This window comes from Lissotriton helveticus, chromosome 4_1 (assembly GCF_964261635.1).
Source record: "Lissotriton helveticus chromosome 4_1, aLisHel1.1, whole genome shotgun sequence".
Classification (NCBI taxonomy): Eukaryota; Metazoa; Chordata; class Amphibia; order Caudata; family Salamandridae; genus Lissotriton; species Lissotriton helveticus.
Genome location: NC_136063.1, coordinates 1368106322 through 1368120873, shown reverse-complemented (window position 1 = coordinate 1368120873; position 14552 = coordinate 1368106322). Strand labels below are relative to the sequence as shown.

General features: G+C 43.4%; 1 protein-coding gene across 2 annotated transcripts in view; it reads left to right on the top strand.

Moving 5' to 3' along the window:
* ATXN1 (ataxin 1) overlaps positions 1–14552 on the top strand; it is a 1154375-nt gene that overhangs the window by 665295 nt on the left and 474528 nt on the right. The gene's annotated exons all lie outside the window — the stretch shown is intronic.

Genomic DNA, 14552 nt, shown 5'->3' with positions numbered 1-14552 from the left:
TGCAAATGTGGGCCACATTTTCAGTAATCTAGCTTGCTAATGAGGGCAACTTTTATTTTGGTGCCCGGGCCTATTTTTTGTCCCAGGTTTCATGACCTTTGTGAAAATTGGTCTCAGGATTGACAAGGTGGTAAATATAGTCATGGAGCTGGAAGTGTTAACGCACTCTTGTGCGCTGATTTGATCCATTTTCTTTTACAGTTTCTGACACTGTCTTGTGTCATTCATATATATGCATTTGCAATGTCAAAATGCATCATATGAATCCAGAATTGTACGTATGTGGTATTTGTATAGCACAAACTTAGCCTGCGGCTGTACAGGTTGCAGTGGAGAGCCTGAAGGGACAGCTGGGCTCTGAGAGTTGATGTGGACTGTTATTTACTGTGTTGTAGAGTTCTTTATGGAAATAAGTTTGATGCTCTTGTTTAACCCCTTCGCTGCGGCGGCTATTCCGCCTCAGCGCTAAGGGGGAGGCGGGGCCGCGCGGCGCTCCCGTACTCGTGACGGAACCGCGCTCCGTCACGGCCCTCGGGTGAGCTGTGCTTGTGACGGAACGTTTCCGTCACGGCCCCGCCCGCTCTTTAGAACATCAGCGCAGGCACGGAATTCGCGCCGCGCAGGCGCGGCGAGCGGGCCGTGACGGAACCATTCCGTCACCAGCACAGCCCACCAGAGGCTCGTGACGGAACAGTTCCGTCACGAGCATGGGAGGGGTTAAATTGAAGCAGGGTCGGGATGGTCCTGATGGAAATATATGGATGTTGTTTCAGAATTGTCAAATTGCAGCACTACAGGCTGATTTACAATTTGAGTTTACTCAAAGCCCAATTCACAAAAAATTAGGGGGAAAAAATCAGCAATCTACTCTTAGGACGTTTAGGACTTTTAGGAAAATGTACTTTGTACATTATCTACAAGTTGCATAGATCTGAAACTTGTAGATAATGTACAAATTCCCTAGGGCCAAGTTTGAAAGTCTAGACAAAGTGCAGATTTCTGTGTGTAATCCTCCTTCCCAGTGATCACTGGTGCAGATTGTCTCCACGGTGTGCATTTCTCATGCTCTAATATATCTGAACTATACAGGAACATCTATAATTTATATTCTCAACGTGGCAAATATATTTTGGGGGGTTCTGCCTGTTCCGGGAGAAAAGCAGAATTGTCAAACCACTTTTGTGAAAACTTTTAATCCAAAACGAAGTCTCAATATTTCTCATCCTGAATGACATTTATATAGTTGTTGGTGAGGTATTGTAGTAAAATATGATGGACATTCTGTTGTGTATAATTCAAAATCAGGTTGAATGCTGCATCCTCTGCCTTCATAAGAGTTTGCCATATGGCACTGTGCACTAGATTTCACTGGGATTGATGCGGGGATATGACATTTCCAAAATAGATGCGGAGACATGATATTTCCAAAATAGATATGAAAGATTTACATAACCTATCACAGAGAGATAATTTGTTGGAAATGTGAGGAAGTGGCGTCTTTAGAAGTGAATTTTAAGGTGGTCCCACATTGGGCCACTGATAAAAGTGCTGGACTCACAAAAAATGCTAGAGCTCTAATTGGGGTTTTATTTATGAAAAAGTCGAAGGTTACATTGACATTATAGTTAGGTTTAGTATTCAAATCTTAGAATATGTTAAAGAAACCTAGACATTCACTGAAAAAACAAATGTGAAAGTGACATTATAGTTAGGTGTTGAATTAACATAAAAACGAAGGTTTAAAAACATAACCACTGAAATTCACCAGTTATAGTTTACTGAGCTAAGTATAACTTGCAACCTCACCATGCAATGCCTATTACCACCAGCATTACATTACCCATGACATGGTAAGTGACATAATTGATGACATCACTGATGATATTTCAAATGACATAATTGATTAGATCAAAGTAGTTATTGCTAAAGACAGACTTGTAGATAAGGGCCTGCTGTTAAGGGTGATGATACCAACAGAGGCCGCCCAATAACAGCCTGGAATCTGGGACAGTAGAAACAAGTTTATTCATAGTGATTCCCTGTGGTGCTGCCCACAGAACAGCTGCATACACTGACGGCTGCGTTATTTCTCCTTTAATCCTTGCAAAAATGCCATGGCAGACTGAGAGGTGGGCAGTCAATTACTCAATTGCGCTGACCTGTTCATTTTAGCAGCTATTCCTCTGTTTTGAAATTACATATACTCTGTTTTTGGTACCAGTTGGCCCTATTCAATAACCTCAGTTTAAGCAAAATGTTATTTTCTGTTGATAATGACTTTCTAAATCAAATTGGGTCCACTCAATTGTCAATTGGACCCCTTAATTGATTATTTAAACCTGCCTACTTTGTGATACAACTGACTAATCTTGTACCAATATGCCTATTTTTTTTAAATCTTGCACCTATGTGCCCAATCTGTTTCATGGTGCGTAGTCTTAATGTATATATACACACACATTTCTCTTTCGAACCTTTATATACACTGTATGATCTCTTGAGAACTAAGCACTTTTCATTCTTTGTTCTTTTTAAGTGAATTTTGAGATTAAATGTCGCATTGTTGCATCCAAACCTTGTTTGTTCATCTGTATAGTGTACGTGTATATATTTGTTATAGTGTCTGTTTGATTACTACATCAAGTGTACTTACATAATTCCAACACATACCACAGAGAACCACTATATATACTCTCGCTGTCAAGGGTCGCCCCTTTAATGCATGTTTGGTCTTTATTAGATAAGACAAAGTGAGAGCCACACATGCCTCCATCCCTGTTATTTAGTGTGATAGTCTACAAAAGCACGGAGGCCATCATGCTTAAGAGAGGAACAATTAAACAGATTTTGAAATTATCTTAAAACATGACATAGCACCAATAGTAATTCTGTTTACGCCACAAGATCCACTTTCTGATACAAATGGGCTGATGCAGTCTGGCTCCTATTTTCATAGCAAGAGTAATAGAAGGGAATCTATCCTAAGTGTGCATCAAGAAGACTTTTGAAGTGCATTGAATTGCTTATTCTGTGTAAGTTAAGTTCTTTGTAACTGTATTTGTTTTGCAATTTTAGCAGAGGTCTATGGAAAGCTTGGCAACGTTGCCGGAGTTTTTCATATCACCACATCTGCTTGGGAATCATGGCTTTTATGGCAATTTATGACACAGTTTCCTTATTTAACAGTAACAAAATTGGCTGTGGATTGATTGTGCTTTGCAGAAAACAGCGGTTTTCTCCTCTTCTATGCCATTGTGCACAGAAAATGCCTGTAAAGGTAATCTTGGAGAGAAAAGAAATCTTCATATACTTTCCCGCGTTGCCCAATTAAAAAGAAAATTATCTCACCATTATGTCTATTATGCTGAAAAAATAGCATTTCTTTTCTTTGCTTCTTTTCTAATTTTATTTTTTCTTAAGTGGATACTAACGCTCTCGAGGCAGTGCTAACGGGTTGCTTGCTCGCTGCTCATTTTATCTGGGGGAGAGGATGTGGCCTAACTGCTATGGCGGTCTACCTCGAAGCTGGGGAACTAGTTTCAAGTCTCAGCATGGGCGCTCAACATCCTGTGATTTTGCGCAAATCACTTAACCTCCCAATGCCTAACAAAAAAAACAAATGTGTCCATCTGAACGCTACTGGTGCTCATGTAACGCGCTCTGCAACATTCGGGTCTAGTTTGCCCTATTATAAACCCCCCCCAAAAAAATCTGTAGTGCGCCGCATCCCACATGGCCACTTCCATTAAACCAGGTGTCCGTTAGGGAATGCTGTTTTCCATAGAAGGGCCTGGCCCTTTCTGCAGGGTCACCCCAAACTTTTTGCCTTTCTCCTCCTACTTTTTGCCGAATTTGTTTTATTGGCTTTAGTACTCTGCACATTTTACAACTGCTAACCTGTGCTAAAGTGCTAATGCTCTCTGCTCAAAATATAGTAACATTGGCTTATACTCAATTGGCAAATTTACTTACAAATCCCTAGTAAAGTTCACTACATGTGCCCAGGGCCTGTAAATTCTAATTCTGAAAATTACACTTTTAGAAATTTGTCATTTTCTTGCCTTAACAATTTGGTGCATGCAGCCTGTCTCTGGTCACCTGACTGGATTTTGTTGGCTGTTGGGCTTTGTGTATTTCGCCTAGACAGTAACACACAATGGGAGCTTGGATGTGACTGAATGGGTCATCACTGGCAGGTTGGGAGGGAGGAGCTGGGTCCAGCCTCTCTTACACCTGAATATGCTGTGCCATGTCCTGCTTTGGTCTTGTTCTGTTTATTAAATTGAGCTCTGTTTTTCTAACCTGGTGTAGTATCTTTTTATGTGGAGCTTTCCTTGTTTTATTGTTGGTAGTGTTGCACAAATAGTTTACACATTGCCTTTAAGTTAAGCCTGACTGCTTTGTGCCATGCTACCAGGGGTTTGAGCACATGTTAATTTGGGGTTTGCTTGTGCCTTACCCTTACTAGGATTGTGGTTGCAGCTTGACCAGAGCTCACATCCCAGTTAACCACTAACCCAATTTCTAACAATAGTGTATCATTTTTTTACCACCCCAAGATGGCCAACACATTGGTTCTAAAACTTGAGACTGTGATGATAATTTAAAACAATAATAGGCTATGCAAGACAGACAATCATTGGAATATTTAGTTTAATAATTGCAAGCATAACTTTGCAGCGTTTTATTTTTTCTACTTGTATTCTTTTAATTTATCTTACATATGTTGTTGACCATGCGTTTCACTGTAGCTGTGTCAGTACGGGAATGTAAGAATGAGTCAGTGGATGAATGAATGAATGCATGGAAGCAAAGGTGAGTGGCAGAGTGCATGCATGATGCCTTATTGAGTGCCTAAGCCCAATAATGACATATAAGTTACTTTCATTCATAAGCCTGACCTATTGGCATTATAATTTTTTTTTTTTTTAGTATTGAAGGAAAGTAGATTACACAGCAGTTATACAAAGTTGGCAAATGCCAATTTATGAAGAGCGAAGGGCTCGTCACAAACATGCTTGCCACTGTATATGATGCCAAGACACATGTCCAATCTCTGTTTAGCGCTGTGCTAAAGGGCCTTTTCATGACCCCCGTGCATGGCTGCTAGGTTCAATTTTCCAACAGTCATGCATTCAGATACTATAAATCTGAGTTTATATGGAGGTGGGTGAGATGGCAATGGTTGGCGGAGGGCAGTGCTTAATTTGTAAAAGAAAGAGTGATGGTACCTGAAGCTTTGATTAGAAGCCCACGGCCGCTTCACTTAAATGTTGGCACAACAAATAGCAAAACTGGGAGCCTTAAATCCACCTCATGCGACTACCAGACACTCCGTGCCCTTTATTGCTCTCTTGCAGTTGCCTGAACTCTCTTTTATGATTTATTTTCCATCTTTCTTTTTCTCCATCTGCAATTTGTGTGTTTTTCCTCTGTTGCTCTCGCAAACTACCTGATGCTTACAAATAGGTGCCGGTCCCCCAAAATAAGTGCTGGTGGCCCTCCCCCGGCAATCACAGCACAAATGAAACACTTTTGGAGGGGTGTTTGCTGTCAAAAATGTCGAGGAACTGGCTCACTTTTGGAAAATATATATTGAATGTCTCATGGGCCCTTCATTAGTAAAAACAATAAGTCCTCTTTAAGAGTACATTTCATTAATTTATGCTTCATACAGATCATAACCATCAAAATACACACCATTTCTTTAGCACTTGTTTTATAATGATTTGTACAATATGATTGGCAGCCCCTGGGCGGTCTTACCAGAGCAGATGAGGCTGGGAGAGATACAAACTGTTTATGTCAGTGTTGTGTGATCTGAAGAGAAACGAGCGTGCTAGTATTCTACATCTATTTGTACAATTAATATAAAAATTACCACAATGGAGTCTGATTGTGCAAAGGATAAATAACCAAAATAGCAAATAAAGATTTTGATTGTTGGTCATAGCCGCAGAATTATTCATCTTTGCCAATAGAAGGTGGAGAGCTCATAGAGCAAATAAGCCAATTAGCTGCTGATACCATCATCCTCATGGTGGTGGCTGGCAGGGACCGGGGATGGCGGGGCAGGGCGGAGGGAGAGGCGTTTAAAAAAAAAACACTACCTTGCTTCTCTTCCTGGCAAGTTCCGGAAGCAGAAAGCACACAGGCTCAACAAACCCAATCACAACATTGCAGGGCAGCGTTTTGATTGGTCTTAGCGCTGTGGTTCGGCGCTCAGAGGGGGACTAGGAGCCTCTGCATGTTCTCCACCGATGCTGTGTATTAAAGTCTGGTGGAGAACGTGCAAAGTGTGCACAATTGTTTGGCCGGCCCAAGACCGCCGGCCAAACCATAATGCGCACTTAGAGAGTGGCCCTCCCTTCTCCCCATACCACCAGCCCCTCCCGCCCTAACACAGCCCGCAGCTACGAAAGATAAAGTGATAATAACGATTTCATTATCATTTGATTTTTAATTGCTCCACTGCTCTGAGAGCAGTGGGGCGATGCTCCTCCGGCTTAGTGGAGGAGCCACCCCTACATCCTCACCAAACCCCATGGGACACTAAGAACCTTACTTAGAATGTGGCGGATGAGATACTCTGTCAATACATGGTCGATACCCCATCATCGGTATTACAAGTGCCATTGACTAAAATACACTTGTAATATGGAGGATGGGACATCCGCCATGTTTGTGATGGAGTATCCCATCCTCCAAATTCTAAATAAGGTCCTCAGTCTCACGTTTATTAGTACATTTACATTAGCCCTGAAAGTGAATACTGCATTGAAAGAATCAAGAGTGGCCACAATGCACCACCTCTAAATCAAAGGACCACACATAGATATTAACGCTTGTGAGGTAAAATGTACCACTTTTTTTACCAGAAAATAGAAATCTACAGAGCTGTTTGCAAGCTGTCTGCATTCACAAAGGAACATGATACAATAAGTTGCTTTATTCTGAGGAAAGTCAAAACTGAAAGCTAAAACATGACACACATATACAGAGCAAAGTTGTCAGAACATGGATCAAAGGGATGCAAGGCCTACAAGTGGAGACAACTGCTATATCAACATCAAAGCACAGCAGGTTAACACATACTTGAGTGCACATGACTCCAATAACTAGAATTGCACAGTTGAAAATATCAACCCCTCAGCAATGCATGGTTGAAGCTGAACGTCATGGTGTGACCCAGGCTTCTCCAAAGTTGGCCCTGGAGGGCTGGATCCATGCCAGATTTTTGAGATAGCTACATTTATCTAAATGGGGATATGCTAAAAATCTGGCATGGATCTGGCCCTCCAGGACCGGCTTTGGAGAACGAACCCTGGTGTAAGTCAGTGCCGAAACCTGTGAGAATACCTGAACCCCATGTCAAAATCAGCTCTACATGACACACATACTCGCTGGAAAGCCAAAGAGGAGGAGAGCATTCAGGAAAAGAGTTTCCATCAAACAACTGCACTTCACGAACAATCCCTCTGGGAGGACACCTAGTCATTCACAGCCAACAAGGTCATCGCCAACTCTCATGACGCACTCAAGGATTTATCATCCACTCTCCTTCTGTTAATCACTACTACGTGAGGCATCGTTTGTTCGTAAAAGGTAACAGAACCCAAGTTTACCCACATTTAGGTACTCCATTGAGTCCATCTCACCTAGTCACTGATCATGATATCATATGAATGTGACTGGCTTTCAGCTCCTTCTGAAATAAAGATTATTTCCCATTTCTCTTTTGCACACTTAGAAGGAGTGCCAGGGGGCTTGGACCCACATCTGAGATGCACTGACCTTGTATCCTGAAGTATTTATTCCTAAGTTGCATTGTCTACAGCGCCCTGTATTCTCACTGCGCTGGTACCGCTGTCTATCCTGACCGATTCAAAATGATTTGGGGTGTCTAGAATGTCTTGGCAATCGTTTCACATGTTGCCTTCAGAACATGTTGCTTATTGATACCTTTTTAGGTCTTTCCTAACAGCGTGCTGTGGCTGCGAGGGGTATTGTATGCAGTAAAGGGCCTGAAGCCCCACTGTCACTTACCATCTGCGGACTCGGTTGCCACTCTTTATAGCTGTCTTCTAATTGGCCACCATATGTCTGACATCACTTCACTTTGTTTTTCCGGTGCACAGACAAAGTACTAATTAATGTAGCTTAATTTGTGTCCTTTCGCTATTTGCGCCGTGTTCTGAGAACTTATTTTTAACTAAATGTATCTCAGATGGTTTTTATACATGTAACTTTTTGGGACATTTTTTCATATCGACATTTTTTTTTAAACTTTCACTTTTTGTTCTACGTGACTTAGCAGTTCATGTGACTGCAGTGTTTGTAGCTGCATTCATTGCCTTTTTATTTTTTTGTGAGTCCAGGTCAGTAATGCCATCCAACCCTCACATATATATACCTCCTACCCCACTTGAATACAAACATCACCTACCACGCCCAACAGGGTCGTTGCTAGAGCTTTAAGTGGGATAAAAAAACGTGGGTGTCTCAAAGGGGTGTGGCCGATGTAAATAAGGGAGTGTACCTAAGCTAAAAACCTATGCCTAGCATACTGTACCGTGGCACTGGTATTTTGCTGCTTCTGTCAGTGCACCCAATTATATATTATTACAACAAGTAACATTACACCTACAACAAGCCAGGCATATTGACTTTGCCTGTGTTTGTTAGATGCATGAGATAAATAAGCAACAACTATGGTCTCGTTGTATAGAATATTGAAAACGAGTCTCTTTGACGTTACATCAAAGGCAGTGAAGGTTGGCACTGCTGCAGAGGTAAGATTTTTTTTCCCACCCTGAGGGTGAGGGCAAAAAATGGAGAGCTCGATAGAGACCCGTCTCGGCACCTGCTTTTTAGAACTGGACCGGCAGGACCCGGCCCACTTAAAGCCCTGGGCGTTGCACAATGGCAGGCAACTTCTGAACTAGGCATGAGCGGTATACAGGGTGGCAAAGTGCTCGCCCCCCTCCCCCACTGGGGGTTGGGGGTGCCGCTGAGCTCTTTGCCAGGGCCGGTTTTCTGCTGATTGTGTTACAAGGACTATTTTGCAGCTATGCTGCAAAAACGGCCCTGTAACAAAAACGGTCCCCTGGGGCCCAAAACCGGCCCCCACCCACGCGGCGCACCGGGGGATTGCCCGGTGCCTGCTACGGCCAGTTCAGCCCTGACGGGGTGCTACGCCCATGTCTACCTCCGACATTACATTAGGATACAAATATAAACAACTCTGCACGAGCGTTAACTTGACATGCCACGCTCGCACATGAAACAGGAAGCAGCCGCCATGTCTTAACTTCATTGACAAGCAAAGCTGAGGCCCTCATTTTGTCTTGCCCGCAACTTTGTGCTGTAAGGCGGGGTCTAGTAAATACCAATTCCACGGGGTGCAGTATTTACTCGGTGCGGGTTTACCCATAATTTCATGTTCTGCACTTGAGAAAAACTGCATTATTTTCTCTCCTTTTGAGCCGAGCACTCGGAAAGTCTGATAGGACCATATTATCAAGAGCAGGCGATAAAATTATCGCCACTTTATCGGCAGGAAACTGCCGATAAAGCTGCGATAATGGGCTTGATAATATGTCCTTGTGAATTCCCCATAGCAGCCCAGGTTCTGGTGTTAACCTGGACTACTATGGGAATTCACAAGGGCATATTATCAAGCCCATTATCGCCGCTTTAGCGACAGTTTCCTGCCGATAAAGCAGCGATAATTTTATTGCCTGTTCTTGATAATATGCCCCATACTTTGTTAATACAAATTCTGCAAGGTTTGCGTGCAGGTAGAACGTGTGATATTACCACACCAGTTGTTGTTTCTTTTGTGCCCACATTTGTAAAACCTCAAGGCTCATATGAGGTCAATACAGTATGTCTGCCAGTTTGCATACAGCAGTTTACAGGTCTGGGCCTCGCCTGGTGGCTACTTTAGGGATCTGTACTCACAAAATGCTGAGTTTCTTTTTCCACATTGCAGTTGCAAAGAATAACTTTGGATTAGGCTACCATTTCTCACATTTGAAATCTTAAAATAATACATCCCAGAAGACTTTTAGCTATTACCAGCTGTCATCACCAATTCTTGAATTTACCCAGTGAAACAGGAACATATGTCTTTCTAAATATAGGGCAAAGTCTTTCCTTTACAGATCAGTTCACTATCCAGCTACTTTGATGTTCCACATTCCCCTTTAGTGTTTTTGTTATTTTTTTGTTTAAGAATTAAAATACGAATATGTAAAATTTGTTTGGGGCAGCTTGCGAGACTTGTGAGTTGGTTGGCAGAGCCATGTCAGACTCTGTGTGGTCCTCAGCTTTTCATCAGATGGTAAGTGTTTGCTGTGTTTTCTTTGCACAGCATTGTTACAATTTGCTTTTAGGTGTATATTTATCACAGCCTCCTCCTAGCTCATTTTTTTGCTCACTTGCAAGTTTCACGATGATAAGTAAATATAAATATTATGGCATAAGCTGGACATACGAAGCTTGCTGTGCTTTGGAGAGCAAAGCAAATCAGTCTTTAGATCTGGCTTAGAGACATCTGAAGTTCTTTGACAGCCTTGTGTGATTAAACTAGCTAATGAAAAAAGTGGATACTATATATATATACATAAAGGGAGTTTGGGTCAGCCCTCTTCATCCATTGGTCTATTCAACTGTCAATTACAATTTAGATATGTTGGTGTGGTGATCAGGATATGCGTTTGCATTGGCAATGATTTGCAAAAGGATGGCTTTGGGGCTGTGGTGCAATTATGCACATTTAAGGAAATTTCAGTTGTGATTTGTTGGGTTAGAGCCAATTATCCAGCTATTTGTGGACCTTAAATCATAATATGCATGGGCAGCAGCCTAGCGTGGGTTGCCAGCGCCCAACAAGACAAGTAAATTATTTGGGGCACAAAATGTTAAAAGAAAAACATACGCACAAGGCTAGTACGAATTTATATTCAGTTAAAATTTTGCGCCACTAAGAATTTTGCTGTCATGAGTTCGATGACATAATCAACAGTCAGGACCTGACCTAGTGGACAGATATGCTTTAATTCCAGACACCAGAGGGGTCTTTGAATTCTCTACCGACTCCCCCAACAGTGCGGTTCACTACCGCTATTTCAAGTGTCTATGTGTCCCAATTAAAACACAGTGTCACTATGCTGCAGGAAGGTAATTCCCAATAAGATTTGATCAGAGCTAAAAAATTTGAGAGTGGAGAGAAAGCACCTCGCGGTAGTGACACTTAATCTATATTGCCACTTTCGACCAATGAACACAATTAGAACGCACAAAATAAAACTGTAAATGGGTTGTGTTTAATCACGCAGGGGTGAGGACAACATTTTTCGATGTGTCTAAGTAGGTGGTGAGGAGTAGACGTTATAGAAGCATGGAAGTGATGTAGAGGAAGCCGCTTTTAGCTTGCCTAAATGTGAGTTTGTTACATTGAGACGGGGACTTATAGCAGTAGGAATGATGAAGATACACATGGAACAAGGGAATGTATTAAAAGCAGAAATTGATGTGTTAACCCTTTAGCTGCTGGGAAAATTCCGCCGCGGTGCGAAGGGGGGTGGGGCTGGGCGTGGCGCTCCCTTACTGAGGACTGCTCCCGGCCGTCATAAAACACAGTGGGCGTGTGCTCATGACCGCCGGGAGCTGTCTGAACTCCGCCCACTGATTAATTCCCTCGCACACGCAGGGAATGAATACCGCGTGGGCGGAGCGGCAACGTTCGGATGGCTCCCGGCCGCCATGAGTACGCGCCTACTGTGACTCATGACGGCTGGGAGCCGTCATGAGCACCCAAAGGTTTTAATGAGATGGAGCTAGCTAAATAAGAGGGATGGATATGTACATGTTATGTTACAAGTGGATATATAACAGGCATTAACATGCTTGGAATCAGGGTTATTTAAATGAGAGACACAGATTTGTACATTTTACATGGGGGGATGTAAACAGCAGAGATGGTTGCGTACATTGGATAGGGAAATGTCAGCGGTTGAAAGGAATGTGTATATGTATATATGTATGTGAGGGCTATATAAAGAGGAGAAACGAATATGTACATATTAAAGGGGATATATAACAAGCATTTGCAATGCAATAGGTCTCGCATTTACTCGAGTTTGAGCTATTGGCATTGTAAATGACAATACCTTTAATGTATTTTTGGGTTTTTAAAACATAAATAAAAGGCATTGTCATTTACAATGCCAATAGATTTAACTCTCGCAAATGTGAGACCTATTGCATAACAAATGCTCCTTCCATTTCACATCACATACCTTTCCAATGGTGTGAGTGAGTGTGCACTTTGCACACCCTCGTGTCAACACTCGGAGTTCACTGCCTCAGGACCCGTGATGCTGGCGCTTATGCACTATCCCTCTCAATATTATACTCGAAAGAAGATATGCCCAAAATATACAACGGACAGAAGTCATATAAATGTGAACATTAGCTGTACAAAAATACAATTAGTAAATCAATATTTTAATAATCAAATATTGCCTTATTATCCAGGAGACATAAAATAAGCAGCAAAGTTAATTAAAATAATTTGAACCATTTGCAAGTACCTGTGAGCGCATTCCATTTCATTTGTATTTCCTTTGTTGATATTGCAGCCAAACCCACCATAAGTGTTCTCAACAGCCACACTCCAAGTGAAATCATTGTGAAATTTCGGGAAAAATATCGTGATATTACCTGCAATTGTGTGAAATGCAAATCCCTCCTTTTGCGCTATATTTTTGGTGCAAGGGTAGTTTTCTCACTAAAAAATGCAAAAAAGAAAAATGACAGCAAATAACCACTGCTCCTATTCTATTGTTTCTATGTTTGTGATAAATGTTTACCACGAATGGCCCAGCAGACTGCACACAGGCATTTGATCATAGACACGCCTTCCGCTGGAGTAATTTACAGGGCCTGCATTGCCTTCGCAGTAACAATTAAAATACATGTCACCTAAAATACACATCAGTGGGGTTTCAAGGGAAGGAACCCGCAGGCACGCGCAGGTTGTAATCTAGATCAGGGTCTCTCATCCAGCATCGAACTCCATAGATTCAGTGGCCTGAGTAATCATTTGAGATCCCAGCTGCCTGCGCACATACTGTAATTTTGGACACAGAGTTTCTGCTGCGGGCAAGCGTGCAGTAAAGCACACATGGTGACAGAAATCTATGACTGAAAGGTTTCAGACAAGTCATAAGCTCCATGTGACATACATTAACCCCTACAACTGCCCCTTGTGTCAGTGTAGGACATGTCCTCGCGGGGTTGGAGCTTTCTGACAGTGCTGCCTGTGTGTCTCCTGAATGAAGGAAGACAGGAAAAAAAAAATTCTGCGCTGCCAAAGACATGTAAACTTACACTGCTGTGCACGTGCAATGCTGTGTGATCAGTGCATTAAAAGTCGTGCGATATCCAGTTCTCCCCAGTTTTTTCCATGCACAGTGAAGCCAATGCACTAATTTCTAGCCAATCACATGCCAGGGTGCATTATGTTCGCTCTCCACAGAGCTACTTCTGCAGTGCAGTGCATGACTGGCAGAAATGGAGCAAGGGGAGGAAGGAGGGTAAACTCTCACACAGCACGGGCAGCAAGCATTGCCCCCTCGCATTTCACCACACACTGGCACCACTAACCATTTACTCACACTTTCCTGCTGACTGTCGAGAAGTATTTACAAATCAGTGCTTCTCCACTCGGCGGGAAAGGCGTGCGGCTTCCTTGCCTCTCCATGTCAAGAGGCAAAGGGAAATGGGCACCGTCCTTAACATCAGCAGCTGATGTGGCATCTTTACAAAAACGTGACACCCCGAGTCAAAGGAAACCATGACGATTTATCGTGGTCAGAAAAAATTCCCGATGTGCAGGGTTGCTATCGGAGAAAAGGGCGGGAGACTGAATGGGGAGGGAGAGAGGCTGTGTAAAGAATAGTAAAAGGAGCAAGTAAGAACAAGTGTGCCAACGCGGGAACAGCACCTGGCTCCTTCCCCCTCCTCCCAGCAAAACCAGCTCCGAAAGCGAAACCTTCCTTGTGGCGGGACTTCCGTCTTTGGAAGCCCGCGCACGCGCCCACGGGAAAGCAGTGCTGGTGACGCGGGGCTCATGCCCGAGGGAGAGCCCCGCGGAGGCTGCAAGACCTTAGAATCACGGTAAGGGGGGGGGGCGCTTGCATGTATGGTGTGGGGGGGGGGCGCTTGCATGTATGGTGTGGGGGGGGGCGCTTGCATGTATGCGGCACCTGGGGGGGCACTTTTATGTATACGGCGGTGGGGGGGGGAACTTCTATGTATGCGGCGGGGGAGGGGGGGCTTATATGTATGCGGCGGCGGCCAGGGGGAGGGGGGGCCCTTCTATGTATGCGGCGGCAGGGAGGTGGGTGGGGGGCCCTTCTATGTATGCGGCGGCGGCAGGGGGGGGGGACTTCTATGTATGCGGCGTCGGCGGGGGGGGGGGGGTGGGGGGGCTTTGTATGTGTGTAGGTGCGCTCCTGTGTGTGTGTGCCTTCTTGCCTGCA